We start from the raw sequence: 25,393 nt of genomic DNA, 5'->3' as shown, positions 1-25,393 counted from the left end.
ATTCAACAAGCCGGGTGGTGGTGGCACACACCTTTAATCCCAGCACTCGGGAAGCAGAGGCAGGCAGATCTCTGTGAGTTCGAGGCCAGCCTGGACTACAAGAGCTAGTTCCAGGACAGGAACCAAAAAGCTACGGAGAAACCCTGTCTAGAAAATCTAAAAAAAAAAAAATGAAATAGTCAACATCCTAAGTCATCAGGGACATGCAAACAAAATGACTCTGAGATACCATATTAACTTGTCAGAATGGCTAAGATCAAAAACACCCATAATAGCTTATGCTGGAGAGGATGTGGAATAAGGGGAATGCTCCTCCATTGCTGATGGGACTACAAACTTGTACAACCAGCCAAAATCAGTATGGCGGTCTCAGTAAATTAGGAATCAACCAACCACAAGACCCAGCAATACCACTCTAAAGCATATACCCAAAGGATGCTCAACCATACTACAGGGACATTTGTTCACATTTTTCTCTATGTCCTTCATCCCTTTTGGATCTCACAATCTTTCTGTCTCTTCTGCTGTGTTCTTTGAGCTCTAAGTCAAGGTATTTGATGGAGATGTTACAACTATCACAATGTTTTCCAAGGCTTCTCTTTGTATGCACATTGCTCAGGAATGGATCTGTAGATCTGCTCCCATCCACAGCAAGGGTAAGCTTCACTGATAATGACTAAGGTACTGATTTATGAGTATAGCAGAATTTTATTAGAAATCATTTCATTACTACATTCCTTTAGTATAACCTTAGTATTTTGTTTATATTTTGTCCCTGGCCTATCTACTCTCTGATTCTTGACCACCAAGCACTGTAAAGGATGAGTTTCATAACATGAAGTGGACCTTAAATCCAGTAAGATACTGGCTGGATATTCTCACAAACTTGGTGTCATTATTGCACCTGCATCTCTTGCAGGGAGTTCACCATTAAGATGGAATGGTTTGTTGCTGGGTTGGTGTTTATCTTTCTTCTTTTGTAATGCATAGAATACCTTCCAGTACCATAAACATTAGTCATTAGGGATATTGTGGTTTGAAAGAAAATCACTCCCATAGGTTCACAGGGAATAGCACTCTTAGGAGGTATAACCTTCTTAGAGGAAGTGTATAACTGGGGGCATGCTTTGAGGTCTTAGATACTCAAGCCATGCCCAATGTGACATTCTCTCTCCTGTTGTCTTCTAATCTCGATATAGAACTCTTTAGCTGCCTCTTAAGCACAATGTTTTCCTGCATCCTGCCATGCTTACCACCATGATGACAATGGAGTAACCCTCTAACATGTCAGCCAGATCCAATGAAGTGTTTTCCTTTTAAGAGTTGTTGTTTTCATAATGTCTCTTTACAACAACAGAAACCCAAACTAAGACAATGGATAAAAGTGCTAGGGAAGCAGCAGCTTGATTCCTCAATGAAACATTTAAGAGTTGTTTTCTTCAATAGTGTCTTACCATCAGTTTGTGGTGAGAAACAAAAAGCCTTGGCAAAAGCCCCTTTTCTTTGGGTTCTCATGGGGCCCCTTCAGTTGACAACCAGATTAGATGAACCATTCCTGTAACTAGAGGCTTCATTAGTGGTGAGAGCTTTCCAGTTAGGACTCTATGCTCCATGTTATTTGGCAATTTCATTTAGATCTCCTGTATGTGTCCATTTTAGGAAGCTTCTACTATATTGGATTGGTATAGGAGGTCCTTCTGTTTACGTGTTGCTTTCATTGGTTGAATAAAGAAACTGCCTTGGCCTTTTGATAGGGCAGAACTTAGGTGGGCATAGAGAAGACAGAACTGAATGCTGGGAAGAAGGGCAGGCAGAGAGCTGCCATGGAGCTGCCAAGTCAGACATGCTGAATCTTTCCCCGTAAGCCAAGACCTCATGGTGATACAGATTAATAGAAATGGGTTAAATCAGGATGTGAGAGTTAGCCAATAAGATAGAGATAATGAGCCAACTAGTAATTTAATGAATACAGTTTCTGTATGATTATTTCAGGGGCTAAGCTAGCCAGGTGGCTAGGACAAACAACCAGCCTGCTCCTCCTGTTACACTGGATTTTTCAAATAACCGTTGGTTTTGGCCATTCTCCATTCCTTTCTATATCTCCCTCTTCCCTTATTCTTGCTTTTTGATAATTTTCCTATCTTTTCAACCGAGATCTCAGAATCTTGTATGAACACACATTAGCCAGAAAGATTTCAAGACACTATTCCAGTGAATATGAGTAAATGGTTTCCTCAGGTAATTTACATTTGTTTTTTGGTTCTTCTTTCTCTTCATGTTCCTGGAATATTTTTTTTTAAATATGAACCTTTAATTATTATTCTGTTTCAAACTTTAAAATCTATAGGCATGTTTGAAGTATAGGAATAATCTCTATTATTTGTTTACAGCAAAAATATCTTTCTCTTAGATAAAAGATTACCTTTATGTCCTTCTGAAAGTTTAACGACTTCAGTAAATTTCACACGTATATTTCTTAAAAATTAGCAGTCACAAAAAGTGAGCATGTATTTAGAAGTTTTGTATAATAAATTTACATAAATAGTTCAAATATATAAATCCATAGATCCTGGGGAGAAAGAATTAGAACTTAGGAATTTATTTACTGTATATATTTAATGATTTTGGATAATTTATTATCATTAATTGGCTGATATTTTTAATCTTCTTTCTCAAATTTATTTGTAATACTAATTTTGAAATCTTTGTTATGGTCTTTGGCTTATCTTGTTCTAAAACTTAAGTTTAATGCTTTAGCCTAGACATAAACATTGTCACACATTTGGAATTGTCATTTTAACTAAAATTAAAACACAAAAAGTTGTGGATATTTAAAACTGCAAAATTATTCATTTTAATTTTTATCTTCTTTATTGCTAATGAAAAACTTGTCTCATATCTCATATTGAAATGTTATTCGCTTTTATCTAATACTTTTACATGCCTAATACTTCAAGCGGAATGATTAAATTATGTCCCTGTAGAACTATCCCAGAAATAATGGCAGCTTTCACAAACTATTATGTTTATGGTGGTTCTAAAAAATAGTTTATTAAAAAGAAACAAACAAGACATTGGTTTCAATTTGTTGTTTCTTTTGTATGTCACAGTTTTCTTTTCCTTTCCATTCACCTACTGGTTAAGAATATTTACCTTCTGAACTTTGCTTTCTGTTGAATTTATGTTATAGAATAGTTCATTGTTCAACACATTGGGTGAATAAAGAAAGATGTAGGAATACAGAATCATTGCCCTTGATTAACTGGAAGAGCTAAATGGACATTTTTCTAGGAAAAACAAGGAAAAATGTGTTATATTTTTAAAGATGCAACTTCCCAAAAGATCAAAAGGTGTCCTGATCTTCTGGCTCTCACAAGTGCAATCTTTCCTGAGTTAATACAAAGTGGTCAGTCCTGAAACTTATATATTATAAAGAACAATACACACACACACACACACACACACACACACACACACACACACACACACCAATTTTAAACACAGAAGCCATGAATTTGGAAGAGGTTGGAGGGGGAGTGGATGGAGGATGGAGTTAGGTAAGATAAAAGGAAGAATAAATAATGATAATTTAATATAAGAAGAATTAAAATTGAGTATTCACAGTCAATTACACACAGATTAAGGTAGAGGACTATCTGAAGTCTGCATACTAGCTCATGATGCTTTGCTTATTCCCATCAGTCAAATTATTTTGTTCAACTCATTATTATTTTCATTTTGTTTTTTGTTTTGAGAAGGTGCCTCAGTATCTTGATATCTAGACTAGAAGCCCCTCCTTCATTATTGTTTTTCTTCAAGAATGCTTTGGATATCTGGGATCATTGGTTATCTATTTCTTTTTTTTTAATTAATTTATTTATTAAGGATTTCTGCCTCCTCCCCTCAACCGCCTCCCATTTCCCTCCCCCTCCCCCGATCAAGTCACCCTCCCTCATCTGCTCGAAGAGCAATCAGGGTTCCCTGACCTGTGGGAAGCCCAAGGACCGCCCACCTCTATCCAGGTCTCCTAAGGTGAGCATCCAAACTGCCTAGGCTCCCACAAAGCCAGTACGTGCAGTAGGATCAAAAACCCACTGCGATTGTTCTTGAGTTCTCAGTATTCCTCATTGTCCTCTATGTTCAGCTAGTCCAGATTTATCCCATGCTTTTTCAGACCCAGGCCAGCTGGCCTTGGTGAGTTCCCGATAGAACATCCCCATTGTCTCAGTGTGTGGGTGCACCCCTCGGGGCACCCCTCACAGTCTCAGGTCTAGTTTCACTTTTCTGCATGTGGACAATCAATTTTCTTAGCACATTTGGTAAAGATGCTATCTTCGGTGTATTATTTTTGCCTCATCAAATATCAAATGACTACAGCTATTAGTACATGTCTGCACCTTCTATTTTGCTACTTGGTTTACATTTTTGTTTTTGTGTTAGAACTATATAATTATTACTTGAGTTTTATAGTATATCTTGATATCTGGACTCCTTCATTATTCTTTTTCTTCAAGAATGCTTTGGATATATGGGATCATTGGTTATCTATTTCTGTAAAGAATATTGTGGGTATTTTGATTGGTATTGGTTTAAAATGTAAATTTTTTGATAAGATGATCATTTTCACTATATTAATTCTACTAAACAATGAAAACACATTATATTTCCATTTTCTATTGCCTTTCACAATCTCTTTCTTCAGCAATTTTAGCAGTTTATTGCCACTCTATTTATAATAGCCAAGAAATAGAAACAACCTCTAAGTACTTCAACAAATGAATAATGAAAATATGGTTTACACCCACAATGTATTACTATTCAGATTTAAAGGAAAATAAAATAAAATTTGCAAGTATAATAAATGGACCTAGAAAAAGCTATTTTGAGTGATGTAACCCAGATTCACCACATGCTCTTGCTCATGGGCATTTCCTATCTCCAAATCTCCAATGCAGTATATCCACTGAAACAGGAGTGTAAAGGGACAGTAGGAATGGGTGAGTCTAGGTGGGCTTGAGAGGGCAAAAGCAGGATAAAAGTGATATGATGTGAGAAATAGAAAAATGGGGAGAGGGCTCCAGCTGGGGATGAGAAAGGAAATTCAATGCAGATGGTGAAGAAGAGATGGGTTAACAAATAACACCCAGCTTGTTTGATAAAGCTTCAAACAACCTTATTTTATTTTTGCCGAAAATTATAGACTATAAACGTGTGACTATATGTGTGTATATGTATATAGATATATGTCTGTATATACACATAAAGATGTTTTAATAGTATATGTAATAAGAACATAATACACAGCATGAATGCAAGTTATATATCAATGGAAGTTAAGCCACTGGTATATTCCCCACAAAAACAATAGTCTAAAGAAAACTCCAGTACCAGACATGACAAAACTCATTTAGGAGAATAGGTCTAGGTAGTCCAAGTGGCTCCCCCAAACATAGACTATATAGGCCTTTGTTGCCTCTCAAGGGTTGAGGGAGGGCCCTTGTTGGTGAAGACAGCTTACACCTAAGACAGGATGCAAATGATTTGTGTTGGATTTGACTTGTGATCTAGCCTCCACGAACCAGAAGGAACTGTGCAACCTGCCAGGAAAGGGAAACAGTTAAACAGTCTCAATCAGCTGCAACACCTGTGCACCAGGGCAATGTCTTGAAGGGAAAGACATGCACGGAGTTACAGTAAGTGACACTAGTGTGGTGATGGCAGTCAACTGTTGTCTAATAGGACTTAAGGACCACTCAAGAGACTAGAATTTTGTGGTACTCACAGCCTAGACAAGCTTCCCAGGTCTCCTAAGGCCATGGATATCAGAAAAGAATCTGTTCCCACCACTTTGTGAGACCAGCATAATTCTTCCTATATTTGAATGTTTACGCTTTTACTCCCAGGTAAGTGAAACTACCATCAAAGAAACCTCTCTTCTCTTTAGTGCAGCTTTTTTATAAGTGAATTTAGATGTTTAGAGATCAACCCTCTACTAATAAAGTACATCCCCACAAATTCAAAGTTTAATACATTTACTCATCTAGTGTTTAGTGTTCATGAACACATTGGAGAAATTTTGCAAAGAATTCAGTTTATAAGTCAAGAGTAAATATGTTTGAGTCAAAATACGTAAGAAGCCTTGATGTTCTCAGTATTCCTCATTGTCCTCTATGTTCAGCTAGTCCGGATTTATCCCATGCTTTTTCAGACCCAGGCCAGCTGGCCTTGGTGAGTTCCCGATAGAACATCCCCATTGTCTCAGTGTGTGGGTGCACCACTCGCAGTCCTGAGTTCCTTGCTCGTGCTCCGTCTCCTTCCCACAGGTCAGGGAACCCTGATTGCTCTTCGAGCAGATGAGGGAGGGTGACTTGATCGGGGGAGGGGGAGGGAAATGGGAGGCGGTTGCGGGGAGGAGGCAGAAATCCTTAATAAATAAATAAATTAAAAAAAAACAACAAAAAAACAAACAAACAAACAAAAAAAGAAGCCTTGATGTTGCCAGAAGTTGGCATCAGCAGCTGGAGTTAGGAAATAGATACAGTTTATTTTTGTCATATTTATGGTAATGATAGAGATAAAAAATTTAAAATTAATAAGTTCTTCAGTGTATCCTTTTTCTATGCTTTAAAAAGAGAGAATTAGAATATAATATTATAAGCTTCTAGCTGATATAGGGAAGGCAAATTTGATATTGTAGATATTAAGTTGTTTGGCATAATTATAGATGGACATAAGCAATTTAATCAGGAATCAAAGTAAAAATATAGAAATGTCCAACATGGCTAAGAAATATGGACAGTTAGAAATTTAACAAATTAGAAAAATGAAGGAAAACAAAGTAGAAAAGTTTAAAAAATCTAACATTAAAAGAGTTTTAAAATCAAATCTTAGCTGAAAATATTTTTCTTATGCATCGCCTGATATTTTTCTCAAATATTTGATATAAAGGGATATCACCTTTCTCCTTGCTTTCCTTTCTTTCTCTCAGAGTGCTGTAGGAATTACTACTGTCTGTAGCCTCTAAGTTATCTGCCCACTTGGGCTTGGCCTCTTATACTACATATGCCGATGTAAAGTGTCCCTCCGGGCTCACTTCCGGCATTTTAATGGGTTTATGTTCCCTGTTCATGAAGAGGACTGTGAGTCTACCCCTAAATAAATAATCCTCTATTATACTCAATTCTGAGCTAGTGTGGGATTTCTTTTAAGTGTCCATCTTCATCTGGCACCCACGTGTATCCAGGTACCACACCTACAGGGTGGATCGGCTTAAAGGCCTGATGGGTCCACAACCCAGAAAATCTCCTACCCCCACCTGTTAGGTTTGATTTTATCTACTAAGCATTTTTGTTTGTTTGTTTTTTGTAAAACCCCCATCACAGTGGTACTAACTGGATGCAGAGACTTGGAACTTTCCCAAGCTGCTAACACACACACACACACACACACACACACACACGCACGCACACACACACACACACACACCACTGCTGGCGTTTCCTGCCTCGTTCTCTGTCACCTGACAACTTGTGCAGCTTCTGGTTTGTACTCCCAGCTATTAGTTCTGGGCTTCTTGTTTCATGTACGGAATTGATTTAATTGCTTTTATTTTATATTTTTTCAGTCCTTCATGTGCTTTTATTTTCGTCCTTCAACCATAATAATATAATATCCAAATCTTGTCTTAACCAGTGGGTCTGTAAACACAGGCTTATCCATCCCACTTACAGGCAAGGCAAATGCTGCCTTCTTGAAATTGTCCTACTATGGACCATCCAGCCCAGGTTGGGTCATCTTGCCTGGCTTTATCTTCACTGTGTTGTGTGGCCACTTCCTTGAGACTCATTACAGACTCTAACTTTTCCATGGCTTCCATGATTTTGCCATGTTTTTCACATAAAATGTGTCTGACCTTCCCTGCACTGCCGCCACCTTTCTTAGCCTTATTGTCAGCACTGGCACTCCCAGAGGCTGCACTTCCTTTCCCCCCTTTTCCAGAACCAAATTTTGACTTCAGCAACAACTCTTAGGCGTACGGTTGAACTCTCAATAGTGCTTTAATTGCTTCTATTCTGTCCAGGAAAGCATATTTCTCAATATTTAAGCAGCACCAAGGCAGGGAAACCAAAGCTGCTCAGAAGTGTTCCTGGCACCATGTTGCACCTCTTATCGTGACTCTGCAACCATAACACATGCTGGACAATAAAGATTGTTACACCTAAAACAAGTTACCAAATTTCATAATAGGTAATTAATAAATCAATAAACTTGAAAGTTATATAATTGCAGACAACATTAACATTGAAACTTTTAGTAACATTTCGCTAATACTATGGATTGCATTCTGCAAGGCTTGTATGGTTATGGTGATACATCCATTCATTGGATATTGGGACTCAGGTTTTTTTTTCTTCATATTATATCCGTAAGAAAATAGTTTTATAATAAAGTCATTAATGAGGCACTTTTAGAAATGAAACAGTCTTACAGACTAATAATGAACAGCTAGCTGATTTTCAAAAATCAAAAGTTACATGAAAAAAAATAATACTATTGAACAGGGTAACATTAATTTGACAGACAAAATTGAATACATGTCAAAGGGTACTGAGAAATGATCTGAAAGAATTCATACTTTAGAATTTGACAATCAAAATTTGTTAAAAAGTTATGATAGGTTAGCAGATAGAGTATCTCTCTAGGAGGCAATCTGCACGCTATCCATATAATGTCCAAGGATGAAATGTTATCTTTAACATGTGCAGACCTTGGAATCACATGTGCAGAATGAGGACCAGTGTCTAGGTGCCTCAGTGAAATCACTAGAAATATATACAGGTCAGGAGATTCAGGCTTTACAGAAAGCAGTAGTAAAAAGACTTGACATGATTGAGGAAATTATTGGAGCTTGTGAGCAGGGAAAGAAGGCGCGAGAATAGGATTCAACATTGTCAGCAGCTGTCAGAGATGACTTACCCAGGGTTTTAGTTTCCTGCCCTATAATTTACTCTGAGAAAGCATCAAGTTCTAAAGGCCCCAAGGATCCGAAGAAGGTAGATGGATACCTATAGGAATGAATGATCTAAAAGAAATTAAGCAAGCTGTCATAATTTACGGCTTGCATTCTGAATTTGTTAGGGAGATGGTAAAGACATGGGCTTCCAGCATTAAAGTGTTGCCACATGACTTCCTTCAGTTAGTTTCAGCAGTTCTCGATGATAGGCCTCAACTGATATTTAAATGTTATTTCAGAGAAGAAGCTAAAATTTTAGAATGACAGGGAAAAGCAAAATGACTTGAGACTTCCCAATATCAAATTCTTATGCTGACCCACAGGTTCAAGCTCTTTTATGATGAACAAATCTTGTTCTTATGCCACAAAGCAGCCTTAAATGCTTGGGACAGGATTCAAGAACTAGGAAAATGAATCGAATCATTTACCATGTTAAATAGGGCCAGAGAGAACACTTTAGTTACTTTTTGCAAAGATCAACTAAGGTTTTACAAATAGGAGTAACAGATCCAAATAATAAATGAGTACTTATTGAATCTCTGGCCTTTGAAAATGCTAACATAAAATGCAAAAAAGATACTTGGGCCTTTAAAGGTTAGATCAGCACCTATGGATGAACGCATCCTGCATATAATGAACATTGAGACTTTTGACTATAATATTAAATTTTGGGTAGGAGAAGCAATTTCCAAAAAAATGAGGATATGTCAAAATGCCAAATGTTTTAATTGTGGTAGAATAGGATATATAAGAAGGGATTGTAGACAAAGAATTCCTAGGAATAATATCTCCTCTGGGAATGGCAAGAATAGGAGGACTCAGGCTTCAGTTATATGTATAAGGTGTTGCAAAGGCCAATATTGGACCAATGAATGCAGATCAACATAAGACAGGCAAGGCAACCCAAAACTCCTTGAGGGGCCTGTCACAGGCCCCAGGTCGAAAGTGGTCCAGTAATTCCCAGTCACTGTGGAAGACATGTCTCATCAGGAAAATTTAAAAAAACTACAGCCTTCTGTTAAAAAACAAAACAAAAAAATCCATATTATTCTAAATGATGGAATAAATATGAGGGATAAATCAACAAATCCAGTAGGAAATAGGAAACATATATTCTTTCAGACTTCTATAAATGATCAAAGACCAAAGCTAAGAGTGTGTATGAATGGCATTGCAATTGTGGGTTTAATAGACATGGGTGAGGATATACGTATCATTACTCCAGAATCTTGGTATCCATATTGGCCTCTTCAAGAGGCAGATGTTCAATTACTAGGAATTGGAATGCTATCTTGAGCCAAACAAGGCACAAGATGGGTTGAATCCATAGATTATAGTGTCTTTTACTACTGCTGAAATTTTTTAAAGTTACGGGAAAATAATGAACCATGGGAAAGAGCTTGTGCTATTTTTTTTTGAGAAATTAATAGCAATTATTCCAAAAATGATGGACTTAATCTTATAAAGAAAACTCTTGGATTCTTACCCAAATTTACGTGATGCTCTAATAACTGGAGCCCGTACATTTTATAATGGTGCAAATAAATTGGAGAAGACAGGTTACAAATCAGAAGAGTTAAGTAAGGTGGAACAAACCCTTATAATTCTGTCCAAAAGGCAAAATTATATGCTATTCTCATGGTGCTAAGGGATTTTTAAAGAACCTCTTAATATAGTTACTGACTCACAATATGCAGAAAGTGTTGTTTTGCATATTGAAACCACAGAATTTATACTAGATGATACATAATTGACTTCATTATTTATCCAGGTGCAAGACATAATCAGGAATTGGCTTTGTCCTATATACATAACACAAATCCAATCGCATACAGGTCTGCCAGTTCCTCTAGCAGAAGGTAATGCAGAAATTGATCAATTACTGATTGAATGTGTGTTAAAAGCCTCAGAATTCCATAAGAATTATTATGTCAATAGCAAAAGTGTAAAGAAACCGTATTTTATTACATGGCAACAAGCTAAGGAGATTATAAAGAGATGTCCTACTTGCTCTTTCTATATAACCAAATACCTTTGCCTCCAAGGACTAACCCGAAGGGTATTCAAAGGAATAAAATCTGGCAGATGGATGTGTTCAATGTTACAAAATTTGGAAAATTAAATATGTACACCACACCATTGACACTTAGTCAGGTTTTCAGTGGGCAACTGCTTTAAGCTCTGAAAATGTTGATTTAGTAATCACACATTTATTAGAAGTTATGAACATTATGGGTACACTTCCACAAACAAAAACAGATAATGGTCCAGCATGTCTCTAAGAAAATGAAACATTTTTTCTTATTATAATATAAAGCATATTATAGGTATACCACACAATCCTACAGGTTGGGCAGTTGTAGAAAGATCAAATTGAACTATAAAGAATATGTCAAATAAGCAGAAAGGGTGGAAAATACTTCCCAGAAAGAGATTATATAATGCTTTATTAACCTTTAATTTTATTTATGTTAATGAGAAAGGGACAAGAGCAGCAGAGAGACATTGAATAATAGAAGTCTTCTGAATTAAATCAGCCAGGGTATTTCAAGGATGTGTTGACCTCAGAATGGAAACCAGGATATGTGCTACATTGGGGAAGGGGTTTGCTCTTGTTCCCACAGGAGAAGGAAAGTATGGATACCCTCAGAATCAGTACAGATTTGCTTTGTAAAAGAGAAATCTCTTGAGAAAGAGAAATGACAGCTCATCCACAATGATGACAACCATACAGGTGGTAAGGAAAGCATATAGGGTTGCATCAGGGTTCTGAGCTTGTCTTTACAGGAAAATACACATCTTCAAAAATTCAAGAGACCCTGCATGTTTGGGTGCTGACAGAAGGAAAAATAACTATCTAATAGGGATCATCAAGAAAAAGGAATATGACCTGTAAGTACAGGTTATTAAAACTTATACTTTTAAATATATATATATATGTGTGTGTGTGTGTGTGTGTGTGTGTGTGTGTGTGTGTGTGTGTGTGTTGTGTGTGAAATATAGATCTGGCTTTGGAGTTGGACAATGGCTCTGTCCTTCTCTAAATCCAAGTATGTTGTTTAAAAAAATGCAAAGTTTCTATCTCATGTCAAGAGCCGCCTGGTATGGGACAGAAAGAAGAAAGAATTTAGAAAAATATTTATTTTGTTTCATACCTATTTTGTCTATATTGTACCTTCATATATATATGTGTGTGTGTGTGTGTGTGTCTATATAAATAATGTCAAGTTTTCCACAATGAACAATGAATTTTCCTGTAATAATATTTGAAGTTTCAAAGAAGAAGATAGGACCCAATAACAACAACTTCACCTGGTTAATATGACATCATGATGCTGCTAGTGCTACTGTAAGACCTGTTTTTTTGTACCAGCTGCACAAGATGGTTCCAACTTGGTTAGCTGATATGGTGCACTTTTTTACAACGTTCTGGTCAGAACTTCAAATAAGAACATCAGAAAAAAACCTACTGAATATTCAGAGACTATTTGCAATTACACCAGACAGTAATCTTGGATCTTAACCATCAATTTACTTTCACAGGATCCCATAGAAAGAACTTCGCCCCCATGACAGATGAAAGTAATTCTAGAAGATGACACCCCCTCTCCCAGCAAAGGTTGTCCTCAGGGTTAGGGACATTATTTGGAGGTGGATTGTAATTGGTATAGGGTAGGGGGTTGGGGGAAATTATGTAGGATCAGGGATCTCTTTGAAAAACAGAGGAAATTAGATGAGATAATAGATTAGTGTGAGCTTCCTCACACTAATAATAATAGTGAGTAATGGAGTGAATACTTGTGAGCTATTATTTATAGGCAATTTACATTGGTATCGATTCTTGAATATTGATACAGACTTAAATTATATTGAATATGTTCCTATTTTTGTTCACAATATTTGTATGCCTTGTCATATTGTATGCATGCATGCTTCTACCTCTGCTTAAGATATTTTGTATATTTATACAATTTTAGGATATATTTAGGATTTTGGATATTGCAATATACATTTCTACCTCTGATTAAGATACTTATACATTTTGAGATAATTATCCTCATTTGTTGCACAGTTGTTTAAAGATTGTTTAATATTCTTATATAAAGTTTTAGTCTTTAGTTTTGTAGGTATTAAGATTCATAGGTCAATAGTCATCCTTGTTCGTAATACTTATAGTTAGACTAATCAGGTTCTTTAGAAACATAGAGATTGTATTGTGCATAGATAGATAATCTTCGCCCACTTCAAAAAGCTGTAGAATATGGCATTTAAAAAAGTTAGGGTTCTGTTGAAGTGAGGCATGATTGCTCCTGGAAGCACTGATCTATTCCCAAGAAAATGTTGAACACTGAAGACACTCCACTTGGAGCTTGGTTTCTTCTTGGCAAAACTGGCCTTTGGACAAGGAACAGCCCATGCCTCAACCACTGACAAAATGCATGATGTCCAGACAGGACAAGGAGTATACAAGGAATACTTGACTGTCAAATCTTGTCAAGACAAAGTAAGATGGTTTTGAAAAATTCCCTGACTCTGAAAAAGGCCTGTCAGTTACTCTGGGCCTTAGCCAAAGTTGACTGCTCCAACCTTGCAAATGAGACTTTGGGTGATTGCCCAGGTATCCTGTTGTCTCTGTCATTTTTTGCACATTTTGAAAGTTGCTTGATTGCACTTCCTGCATACTCAAGTAATATTATTTCCCTTCTTGGGTCTTCATTGGGCTTGAAGATGAGATAGTTGTAGTTACTTTTTTTTCAGGACGTGGCTAAAGTTATTTGTTATACAAGACTTAAACTCATTAGGATAGGATAATTATTTAAACATTTATTACATGTTTCTTGATTGATCTTGTTCATGTTGGTTGTAATTTTAATTTTTATACCTGATATTTGTTTTCATGGTATATAACATTGTATTAGGCTTAGAACTTTCTTATTTAAACAAAAGTAGAAGGTGCTGTAGGAATTCTTGCTGCCAGTAGCTTTTAGGTTACCTGCCCACTTGGGAATGGCCTCTTTTACTATATATGCCAAGGTAAAGCATGCGTCAGGGTTCTCTTCTGGTGGCGTGATTCGGTTCTTGTTCCCAGTTCATGCAGAGAACTGTAATCTTTGAATTTACCCCTAAATAAATAACCCTCTATTATACTCAATTCTGAGATAGTGTGGGATTTAAGTGTCTGTCTTCATCAGACCTGGGGTTTTTTGTAGAGAGAGACACAAAAGTTATCCATGACGATCGTCTGACGAAGGGCTTTAATGATAGTGTACCCTAGTCGGCCTTGCAATTGTGTTCTCTGAGATTTATACATTCTTCTAAATTTTGAAAAAATGCAGAAAATTACACATAAGCCTTAAAATGTTTTAATCTCAAGTAGTTGTACTATAACTTCTTTAATTTGCTTTGCACTAAATATTCATTTTATTTTTTTCTGGATTCCTCTGATGTTGGAGTTCACATAAGGTCCAATTTTAGGAAGTTGGATTTTTAATAAGATTCCTTTAAGTGGTTTCCATATTTAGCCAATCTTGGCAGTTGTTAACAGTCCACACAGAAGCAAATCTGAGATTATGAAAAAATAACTTTTTAAACTTCTAGAAGATATTGGAATATGGGTTATTTGACTTCTAAGATCTGAATGCAATGTTGGCAATCTAAATTTGTCAATAGCCTAACATGAAGAAACCCTGCCAAAAAGGTTTCTTCAATTGATGAGAGTCATATTTCTTAATTTTCTGAGAAATGCCCTAAGACTTTTCTCTTGACTCATAGGTTTTTCCATAATGCATTAATGTAGTTTCTGTGCTGCTGCTACTACTAATACACACACACACACATACACACACACATACACACACCACACCACACATGTGTCTATGCATATGTAAGACACAAATACTATAATATTTATCCATAGATTTATTTTAGAAAGACATTCAAATATGTGCGCAAGTTATCAGCCATGTAAAGCTCCGCTGCTTTAGCTGTACATGTGTACTGTCATGTCTCATTATTCTCTTAAGAATACTTGACACAAAGGCTTCATTGTTCCTTTGGATGTTCCTGGGGTTTGGCAAGATAATCAATACTGATCCTGCAACTGCTGCTGGTGTTCATAGGCAGGAGGACCAGAGGAAAAAGGTGGGCAAGATGAGGAAGGATGCCAGGAAACAATTTTTAATTTATGCAGTTTTTATGTAAAAACATTCCCTTTGCTTACTGAAAAATGTTCCTATTATTATCATCATTTGGTGGGCCTGAGGCATGGGCTACACATCATCTGTCTAAAAATAGATCCACAGTCTTTCTTTGTGTCATTACAGATTTCGTTTCCTAACAACTGCCTGTGAGTCTTTATTAGAATTCGAGTGGGTTGAACTCAGTGCCAACAATGAAGTCCATGTGCACTAATAGGGTACGGTCTGTTCTTGGGTAGGCTCTGGCAAGGTTAGAGCAGGGTGTATCGTAAAACTAGGTGGAGTGTGGAGAATCTGGATCTTTGTGATTAAGAAAGAGAAAAGGTATGTTCAGTAAATTTATTTTAGCCATACATGATCTGTATATTATGAATTTAGCCATGTAATGAGGGTTACAGATGCCATACCCAGCTTGATTTGAGCCATGCCCCTATTCAGCTTGATATCTGACCTAGATCAGTCACCATGAAAGTGATAGTACTCCTATTAAAAAGGATTTATAAAACTAAAAGGATTTTCTGTCTTGTTTTGTAAAACCTGCGAAAATTCACCCGTGTTTAGCTCTATAAGCATTGATATGGGACACCTATACCTCCATAGAGGTATAGTGAACCTGTATTTAATGACACACAATCTTTGTGAAAAGCTATGGACTATCAAGCAGAAAGTACTGAGCAATATTATTTTAACTAGGCAAAGATGTGTTATGTTTGTTTATGCTGCATTTGTTTAACGATGTACACATGTGTGTTTAATTATGTAAAGACATATTGCATCTGTTTTACCTTCCCTGCCTAAGGTACCTGTTTGGTCTAATAAAAAGCTGAACAGCCAGTAGCTAGGCAGAGAAAGGATAGGTGGGGCTAACAGGAAGAGAAAATAAATAGGAAGAGTAGAAATATAAGTTCAAAAAGAAAACAAAAAAGAATGAGAGAAGCAGGAAAAAAAATGAGAGATACACCAGGGCAAGAAGACAGGCAGATGTTGGCCAGCCAACCAGATATAGAGAAGCAGTGGAAATGGGATATACAGAACACTGAGGCAAAAGGTGGATAAACCAAAGCAGGTACATTTAAGTTAAAAGAGATAGCCAGAAACGTGTGTAAGCTAGGTTGAGCATTCAAAACTAATAATGAGTCTCTGTGTCAAGATTTGGGAACTGGTGGATGGCCTAAAAGAAAAAGCCTGTTACAAGAAAGTTCACTGACAAGCTGTAAATCAAAAACCATTTTATTATTTATTTATTTATGAAATAAACTATTTCTATGAAGAGGGGGTGACTGTGTTGTTGTGCACATTTGCAGTGAAGGTTTATCGGTGACATATGAGCTGTGCAGAAGCAGGGTTTAACAGACTGTGGAGATACTTTCACAATATAGAAGTAAATTAAAAAACGATATGATTGTGAGTAAAAGAGTATAAACTGCATATTGCTTATACACCATGGAAACTCCTAGCCACAGCAGTCTTCACACAGAGATTGGCAGTAACAAATGATCAGAAAAATAAATATCAATGTGCACCTAAATTACCAAACACCCAGACCAGGTGTCAGGGTTCATGGTGATGGCAAAGGGATGCTGATTTCTCTGAGCTGTCAGAAGGAGAATAGCATCTACTTAGATGAGAAATTATAGAAATAATAGATGAGAAAGTCCTAGAGAAGACGAACATAGCATGGAAGTTTTTCTTTTTCTGTAACATTTAGAGGAAAGTAGATGCTGAGAGAAATACAGTCACAATTCCAATTACCTTGCCTGAGAGAGGAAATCACTTAAAATAAGATGCTACACTAAACTAATGTGACATACAAGTGGCTTCTCAAACAAAGTAGACTGTGTGGTCCCTCGTGGCCTCTGAGAGGTCTAGAGTGGGCCCTTATTGAAGGTACTTCACACTTAGAACACAAGACGCAGAAGATTTTAGCTGGATCTGACACGAAAGCCTCGTTTCCAAGTCTGGTTTCCGTCATACCAGAAAGTAGCTATTCAAGGTGTGGAAGGAAGGAAGCAGTTTCCCACTCCTACTCAGCTACAGAGCCCGTGAAGCATAGCAAAGACCAGCATGACATGTTCTCATCTGTTGTCAAGTATATTTTAATTCCTATTCTATTTATATTGCTATTTTATAAAATTACCAAATAAACAGTAGTTACAAGTTGATGGCAATCAACAACTGTCTAATTGGACTTCTGGACCACTTGACAGGAAGGGAACTATGCCTAGTACTGGAAACTTAGCCAGCTTCCCAGAGAGGTCATGGACATTAAGAACTAATCTAATTCCTTTTTAAACCTATTTTTTAAACCTTATCTTTATACACACTAATAAGCATAGCTGCCATCCATCACCAAATAAACCACTTTTTACAACAGTAGAGTCCAACACAGAAATCCACAACTGGATGAAACACAGAGAGTTTAGGGTTTCAGAGAGCCAAGCCTCGGATACATTTACATTGTAGCTCAGAACACAATGTACAAGGGAGGGTGAGAAAAATTTAAAGAGTCAAAATACCAGGACGCTTGTTGTAAAACAGCCCTACAAATGGCTGCTGTAAGACATGAGCAATAGCAACATCAATGGCAAGTTAACAAGGAAGGGAGAAATTTTTGTGAGGTTCAATCACTAGTCAAAACCTGTAGGAAATTAGTAACCACTGGGAAAATGGGAATTAGTCTCCCAGGGCTGAAGCCCCTATTATTGTCCAATACAGAGTTTTCAACCTGGAAATCATATACATACTAAAAACAAAAATGCTCTCACAGGTGGTATTCATATATTTGTGTATATGCACATGCATACATACATATATAAAACCAGGAAAAGTAGCTATGTCCTAGAGAAGAGACATGGGAACAATTGAAGTCAGAGTACCTTGGAGAGGCTAGGAAAAGGAAATAAATGGGGAAAGTGATCTAATTCTATTTAATTTTAAATGTAATTCTATATTTTAAAAATTTGAAAATAAGTAATGAACAAAATAAAAAGGACTAGAAAGCAGATGAGATTGATGATAGAATAACATCGTCCAACGTATGTTAGCCAAGATCTTAAATGAGAAAATGAATACATAGGCATCACAAAGCAGAAAAATAAAATTTAAAAATATTTTCCTGAAGTAGAAATTATGATACATTTTACTTTTGAATTTCTTAAATTAAGAGAAAATGTTCTATTTTCCTTGACATTGTGATGTTTTGTACTATGTAGACTGGACTGAAATGATAATGCTTTGAACATTAGAGGCAGAAGGATCAAGATTTGAAATGTGTTCTTGCTATACAGTGGTTTCAAGACCAGTCTGAACTACATGAAATATGTTCGGAAGACAGATGGAAAATTTATTCAGAGAACATCCTATATCCCCTGCCTCCTCTCTTGGAGAAGAGCTATTCGGTAGCCATGGATGATCACTCACAGAAAGAAAGTGGGACTCCATGCTGTTTTGAGTGAACTCCAAAGGTACCTTAGGGGTTTCCTAAGGAGAACAAATGAGTGTAAATGAGCCTTTTAATTTAATTCTCAATTCGCAAGAAAGAGAAAGAGGGAAAGAGTGAACTATAAAACCAGCATATCATCAAGAAATTCAAAACTAAGGGAAGTTTAAATGGGTTGTATCAGTTATAAACAATTTAGTGTGTTGGAAGAGAAAAATCACAGATTTCTCTGTATACTATTACTTTAGCCCTTGCTTTTTCTCACAACTTGAAATTAAGACCTTATTTCTAAGACAATACATACTTGTGATATAGAACTTGGATGAAACAAGATGCTACTGAGTCAGAAGTCTCACCCATGACATCAGGCTTTCACAGTATCCAAAGGTTTCTGTGCAAGATGCCAAGGAAGAAAGCACCACATCTTTCTCCCTGGCTCCAAAACTGATACGTGAGTGCCACCCCAGAAAGAAACCCTCAGAGATTCGGTAGTGGAATTTATAGCCTGTGGATAAAAAGTAGCCACCTAATTGGATTAAAAGCCTACTCAGTAGAAGGGAATTCAGTACTGGTAATACTATGTGCAGTCATGGAACCTAGATGAAACTCTGCTGCTGCTGTTGGCTTTCTAAACTAGTATAGTTTTAATTGCTTTCTATTTTTATTTATTTATTTTTCTAATTTACTTTTTAAAAAAATATCTTTTCTCATTTCACATGCCAAATCCATTTTCCACTCCCCTGCTTCCTACTGCTCCCTTCACTACTACCCCCCATCCCAGCCTTATCCACTGCTCAGAGAGGGGAAGGTTTCCATGGGGAATCAACAAAGTCTAGTACATTGCTTTGAGGCAGGACCAAATCTATATATCTAGGCTGAACAAGGTATCCCTCCAGATAGAATGGGTTCTAAAAAGCCAGAACAAACAGTAGGTATAAACCTTGGTCTCACAGCCAGTGACCCCACAGTCTGCTCCAGTCATACAACAGTCACCCACAACCCATAGTCTGGTTCTATGCTGTTTCCCTCACTGTTGGGCCTAAGTTGGATGGCTTCCCATTAGCTCAGGTAAGCTGTTTCGGTGGGCATCTCCATCATCGTCTTGACCTTTTGGCTTGTATTCTCACTCTTTGATCTCTTCAACTGGGACTTTGAGAGCTAAACTCAATGCTCCGCTATGATTCTCTGTAGTTGCTTCCATCATTTGCTCGATGTGGGTTCTATGGTGACATTTAAGATAGTCATCAATATGACTACAGGACAAGGTCTGTTCAGGCACCCTCTCCATTATTGCTTAGGGTCTTAGCTTGGGTCATCCCTGTGGATTCCTGGGAATTTCTATAGGGCTAGATTTCTTGCTAGCCCCATAATGGCTGTATCAATTAAGATATCTCTTTCCTTGTTCTCCATCTTTGTCCTTCCCTCATCATGACCATCCTGTTCCCTCTTGTTTTCCTCCCTCCTCCAGCCCTCTTCTCTCTCCCAACCCCATTTCTGGGTTCCGTGATAGGTTTATTTCCAGTTTTTTTTTCTGAGAACCTACCATACTGATTTCCAAAGTGGCTGTACAAATTTGCATTTCCATCAGCATTGGAGGGGTGTTCCACTTACTTTGCATCCTCTCCAGCATTATTTACATTCTAAATCCCTATATCTTACGTAAGCATAACTCTCACTTTCTTTGATGAAGCTTCTCTTTACAGTAGATAGAGAACATTACAGAAAGTAACAACTGCTTAAAATGCAGAGAAAAACAGACTGGGGGTGAGGCATATTCATTTGATGAATGTATAGCACTACTCTTTCATGTAAGGCTCAAAGAGCATGGTGGAAGAGAGGCAGAGTGATGGAAACATCTACAGAACTAGACTGGGACATCTGCTGAGATATGGTCTCTTCTATATGTGACATGGAGTTATGCCATTAAATCTCAGCAATATGGTGCCTAAACAAGACCTGAGCAGTGACAATATCAATTGGCATGCCAGCATGGATGAGTAAAATTTCTTAGGGTCCTAATACCAGTCAAATAGCTACAAAAATAATATTCAGTGTCATCTGAGAAGAAAGAATGAGTCTTCTACAACGACAAGTCCCTGAAAAATTATCCTATCCCTAGTGGTAAATCATAAACACATGTACACAGGAGCAACACTAAATGAACTAGTATGCATACATATATGTGTGTGTTTATGTATATATACATATATGATAAAAACATAGTACATACAGACACACACACAGAATACTAGTGGAATACTATGCTGCTTCAGGTGAATACTGAAGGTGTCTCAGTGGCTTCCCAAAGAGAACAAATGGGTGTAACAAAGCCTTACAGATTAGCTCCCAATTCACAAGTGCCAGAAAGAGAGGCCTCTGTGATGAGGGCTTGTAGGTATGCTTATCTCTGTGTATAAGGATACATTTTAGAACGTAGTAAGAAATTATGTCTGACTAGCAAAGTAAAGGTAGTAGAGTAATGGTAGTAGATTATTCTCTAAGATCCAGATCTCACTAGCACCAGGAAGTTGGCTATGTTATCAGTACCAGACATGGATAATGAAAATGTGGTATGAATATACAACAGAATATTACTCAGCTATAATGAATAATAGGATCATAAAATTTTCAGATAAATGAATGGCCTATAAAGGTTATCTGTGTGAGGTAACCCAGAAAGACAAGCACTCTAAATTTCTTCTCATATGTGGTTTCTAGCTCCAAAATCATCAAATTTAAGTGTAAAACATGAAGTAACCAGGAAACCATGGAAACCAGGAAAGTATAAAGGAATCATAGGTGGGGTGGTGTTGGTAGGGGAATAGCAGTCAACAGGTAATAGTAAAATGGAAATGAAATACTGTATCATTTTTCAGTCAGATCAAGAAAGTCTGAGTCTTCATTGTACTCTTATTTGCATTTTTCTAGTGACTGAGAAAACATTCATGGCTCTTTCACAGTAGTATACATGTATATTCAAATCTCTACTTTAAAACTGCTATTTTTCAATATGAATTATAAATATGCCTTACGATTTCTAAATATCAGTCATATGTCAGATGCAAAATTTGAAAGTATTTGTCCCATTTATTCTGTATATCTTAAAACATTATAGGTATGTATGAAGTACACATGTCAGATATGCACATATTATGAACACACACACACACACACATATATATATATAAACACAAATTATTTATACAGTCACTACATAGGAAAATACAGATAAATTAAAGACTGCATAAACCACAGTAATTCATTTGAAACTAAAAACCCTTTCATTGCCTAGTATTGTAAATGTATCCATTCTATGTATAGATTTTCAAATACAAAAATTTACTATTATTTTACATTTTCATTTAATGTCTTGTAAATACTGTATTGTACATGTTTGTATCTTAGAAGTAATAGACTATTTAATATAGTCTAATAAACTAGGGACATAGTGGCTATACCCCAATTTCTTTAGAAAGTTCGCTATGAGGTTATTACAATTATTAAGTCTCTGAATATACTCTTGCTATTAATTGATTCATGGTTTATATGTAATGTATATGTACTTGTATTTTATGTGGTATTATGTCTATAATATACATACAGTATTTTGTGAATTTATATATATATATATATATATGCATAGGTGGCATAATAATTGTTGTATTATTTCCCTTGGGTATTTGTATGTTCTGTATGCTGACAGATCGTCTGAACAAACCCCATCCAGTCCTTCATTTGATTCATTTCAAAGGATGATTGCATGAATAAGTCATGGTTAAACCATTATGTCTTTCTCTTTCCGTATTATGACATCCAGTTAAGTGGAATTAAGAGAAAAATAGATCTCTTTAGATACACTGGCTACTCTTTCATTCATAGCAGAAAGTTTGTTGTTAAATATTTTCAGGCAAACATCATTCCAAACCTACAGGACTTAACACTATTGTGTAGCAATAACAGAAACCCAGAAATGTCTTCAGTAACTTTTAAGACATATTTTACTTTTGTGGACTTTTTGTTTTATTGTAAAGTTTGAGATAGAGTCATAATAAAATTATTGATCACATGTGCTTCTGAATTTATAATAGATTAATAAAATGAGGACAATGGGCTTTCAGGTAATTGGGTTTTTTTGAAGGGGGGCTCTCAAGTTTATGAGCAAGTGAGTCTCTGTTTCTTGTGCCTTCTCTTGGGTTCCTTCCCTTCTGTTATTTTTCCTTGTTCAACTCTAATGTGGTGGATTATGTCTTATCTTATTTTACTTTGTTAAGAAATCTAACTGGTGAGACAGAGAAAAACAAAGAAAGAGAAGTTCATGAATTAAATGTCACCTAAGAAAATTCACAAAGTTAAATTAATACACAAATAGATAGTTAAGGGTTGAGAGAAAAAAAATGTGCTATGAAGTAAATCTTTGAAAATAAGGTTGTTGAGGACATTGAGGAAGGATGCTGAAAACAGCAAGATGTCAAAGACCTTGACAGTTTCCTCCCCAGACATCCTCCTCCAGCCTGCATTCAATGTCAGAGAGTCCCTGCGAACATTCAAAAGGAAAGCATACATTCTATTCATGGAAACAGCCCTGATTCTGGAGAGGCTTCAGTTGACAAAAGTCGAAGGGAACGTGAGCTCAGAAACAGACTTTGATGTGATTGTCTTCATGTTTTCACAATGCAATCTCCAATATTTGTGAAATTTTGTTAGGTTTGTCAAGAGAATAATTTCTTGTCTATGAAAACCTTTTTTGTTTATATGGCACAAAACTATGTAAACTACCTCTGATTCAGAACCTATGTATTTGTTTACTCTGAGACAATGACAACTCTAAGCTTTTATTCCAGTTTTTTGTCACCCTTGAAAAACCATATTTTTAAAAAACTAAGTTTGTGTCTATTTGCATGTAAAATACTCAATAATTCCTTTTGTTTTCTTTCAGCAAAGTGTAGAGGGTAAAAATTTGTTTAAAAAAGTAAGTATCCAGGGATGTACTTCAAAATAATTTGCTATGTAACGGAGAAACTTCCTTTGTAAAGCTTGATGTAATGGTGTGTGGTGATAAGTCTGACAAAATTATACCAGTTTTTATATGTGCAGACAAGAATATCAGGAGATCCTACAACAGATGGGCACAGGAGATCGCTTCCTATGTATAACCCCAGCGGCACAGACATTAAGGGCAACATTGAATAAATGGGACCTACTGAAATTGAGAAGCTTCTGTAAAGCAAAGGACACTTACTAAGACAAAAAGGCAACCTACTGACTGGGAGAAGATCTTCACCAACCCCGCAACAGACAAAGGTCTGATCTCCAAAATATATAGAGAACTCAAAAAACTAGACTTTAAAATGCTAATTAATCCAATTAAAAAATGGGGCACTGAACAGAACAGAGAATTCTCAACAGAAGTTCAAATGGCCAAAAGACACTTAAGGTCATGCTCAACCTCCTTAGCGATCAGGGAAATGCAAATCAAAACAACTTTGAGATATCATCTTACACCTGTCAGAATGGCTAAAATCAAAAACACCAATGATAGCCATTGCTGGAGAGGTTGTGGAGGAAGTGGAATCCATTGCTGGTGGGAATGCAAACTTGTGCAACCACTTTAGAAATCAGTGTGGCGATTCCTCAGGAAATTCGGGATCAACCTACCCCTGGACCCAGCAATACCACTCTTGGGAATATACCCAAGAGATGCCCTATCATATGACAAAAGCATTTGTTCAACTATGTTCATAGCAGTATTATTTGCAATAGCCAGAAACTGGAAACAACCTAGATGTCCTTCAATGGAAGAATGGATGAAGAAAGTGTGGAATATATACACATTAGTGTACTACTCTGCGGTAAAAAAACAATGACTTCTCGAATTTTGCATGCAAATGGATGGAAATAGAAACTCAGGATGGTTATCTCACTATCCTGAGTGAGATAACCCAGACCCAAAAAGATGAATATGGGATGTACTCACTCATAAATGGATTCTAGTCATAAATAAAGGACATTGAAGCTCTATAATCTGTGATCCTAAAGAAGCTAAATAAGAAGGTGAACCCAAAGAGAAACATATAGTTATCCTCCGGGCTATTGGAAGTAGACAAGATTGCCGGGCAAAATACTGGATCTTGGGGGTGGAGCTTGATGGGGGTAAGGGAAGAGGGGGAGAGAAAAGCGAGAAGGGGAGGATGGGGAGAACTTGGGGAAACGGGATGATTGGGATATAGGAGGGTTGAATAGGGGAGCAGGGAAGCACATATCTTAGTTAAGGGAGCCACCTTAGGGTTGGCAAGAGTCTCGAACCTAGAGTGGCTCCCAGGTGCCCAGGGCGATGTCCCCAGTTAGTTCCTTGGACAGCTGAGGATAGGGAACCTGAAATGACCCTATCCTATAGCAATACTGATGAATATCTTGCATATCACCATAGAACCTTCATCTGGCGATGGATGGAAATAGAGACAGAGACCCACACTGGAGCACCAGACTGAGCTCCCAAGGTCCCAATGAGGAGCAGAAGGAGGGAGAACATGAGCAAGGAAGTCAGGACCACGAGGGGTGCACCCACCCACTGAGACAGTGGAGCTGATCTATTGGGAGCTCACCAAGGCCAGCTGGTCTGTGACTGAAAAAGCAAGGGATAAAACCGGACTCTCTGAACATGGCAGACAATGAGGGCTGATGAGAAGCCAAGGACAATGGCATTGGGTTTTGATCCTACTACATGATCTGGCTTTGTGGGAGCCT

The 25,393-nt window shown here is 37.0% G+C and overlaps 1 pseudogene; it reads right to left on the bottom strand.

Moving 5' to 3' along the window:
* Positions 1 to 7,626: 7,626 nt before the first annotated feature.
* Positions 7,627 to 7,876, bottom strand: LOC142852859 (peptidyl-prolyl cis-trans isomerase NIMA-interacting 4 pseudogene; annotated as a pseudogene).
* Positions 7,877 to 25,393: the final 17,517 nt, after the last annotated feature.

The sequence above is a fragment of the Microtus pennsylvanicus genome, chromosome 6, assembly GCF_037038515.1.
Source record: "Microtus pennsylvanicus isolate mMicPen1 chromosome 6, mMicPen1.hap1, whole genome shotgun sequence".
In the NCBI taxonomy this organism is placed as follows: domain Eukaryota; kingdom Metazoa; phylum Chordata; class Mammalia; order Rodentia; family Cricetidae; genus Microtus; species Microtus pennsylvanicus.
Note: the sequence above shows the minus strand (reverse complement) of the source record. Positions and strands in the feature narration are given on the sequence as shown.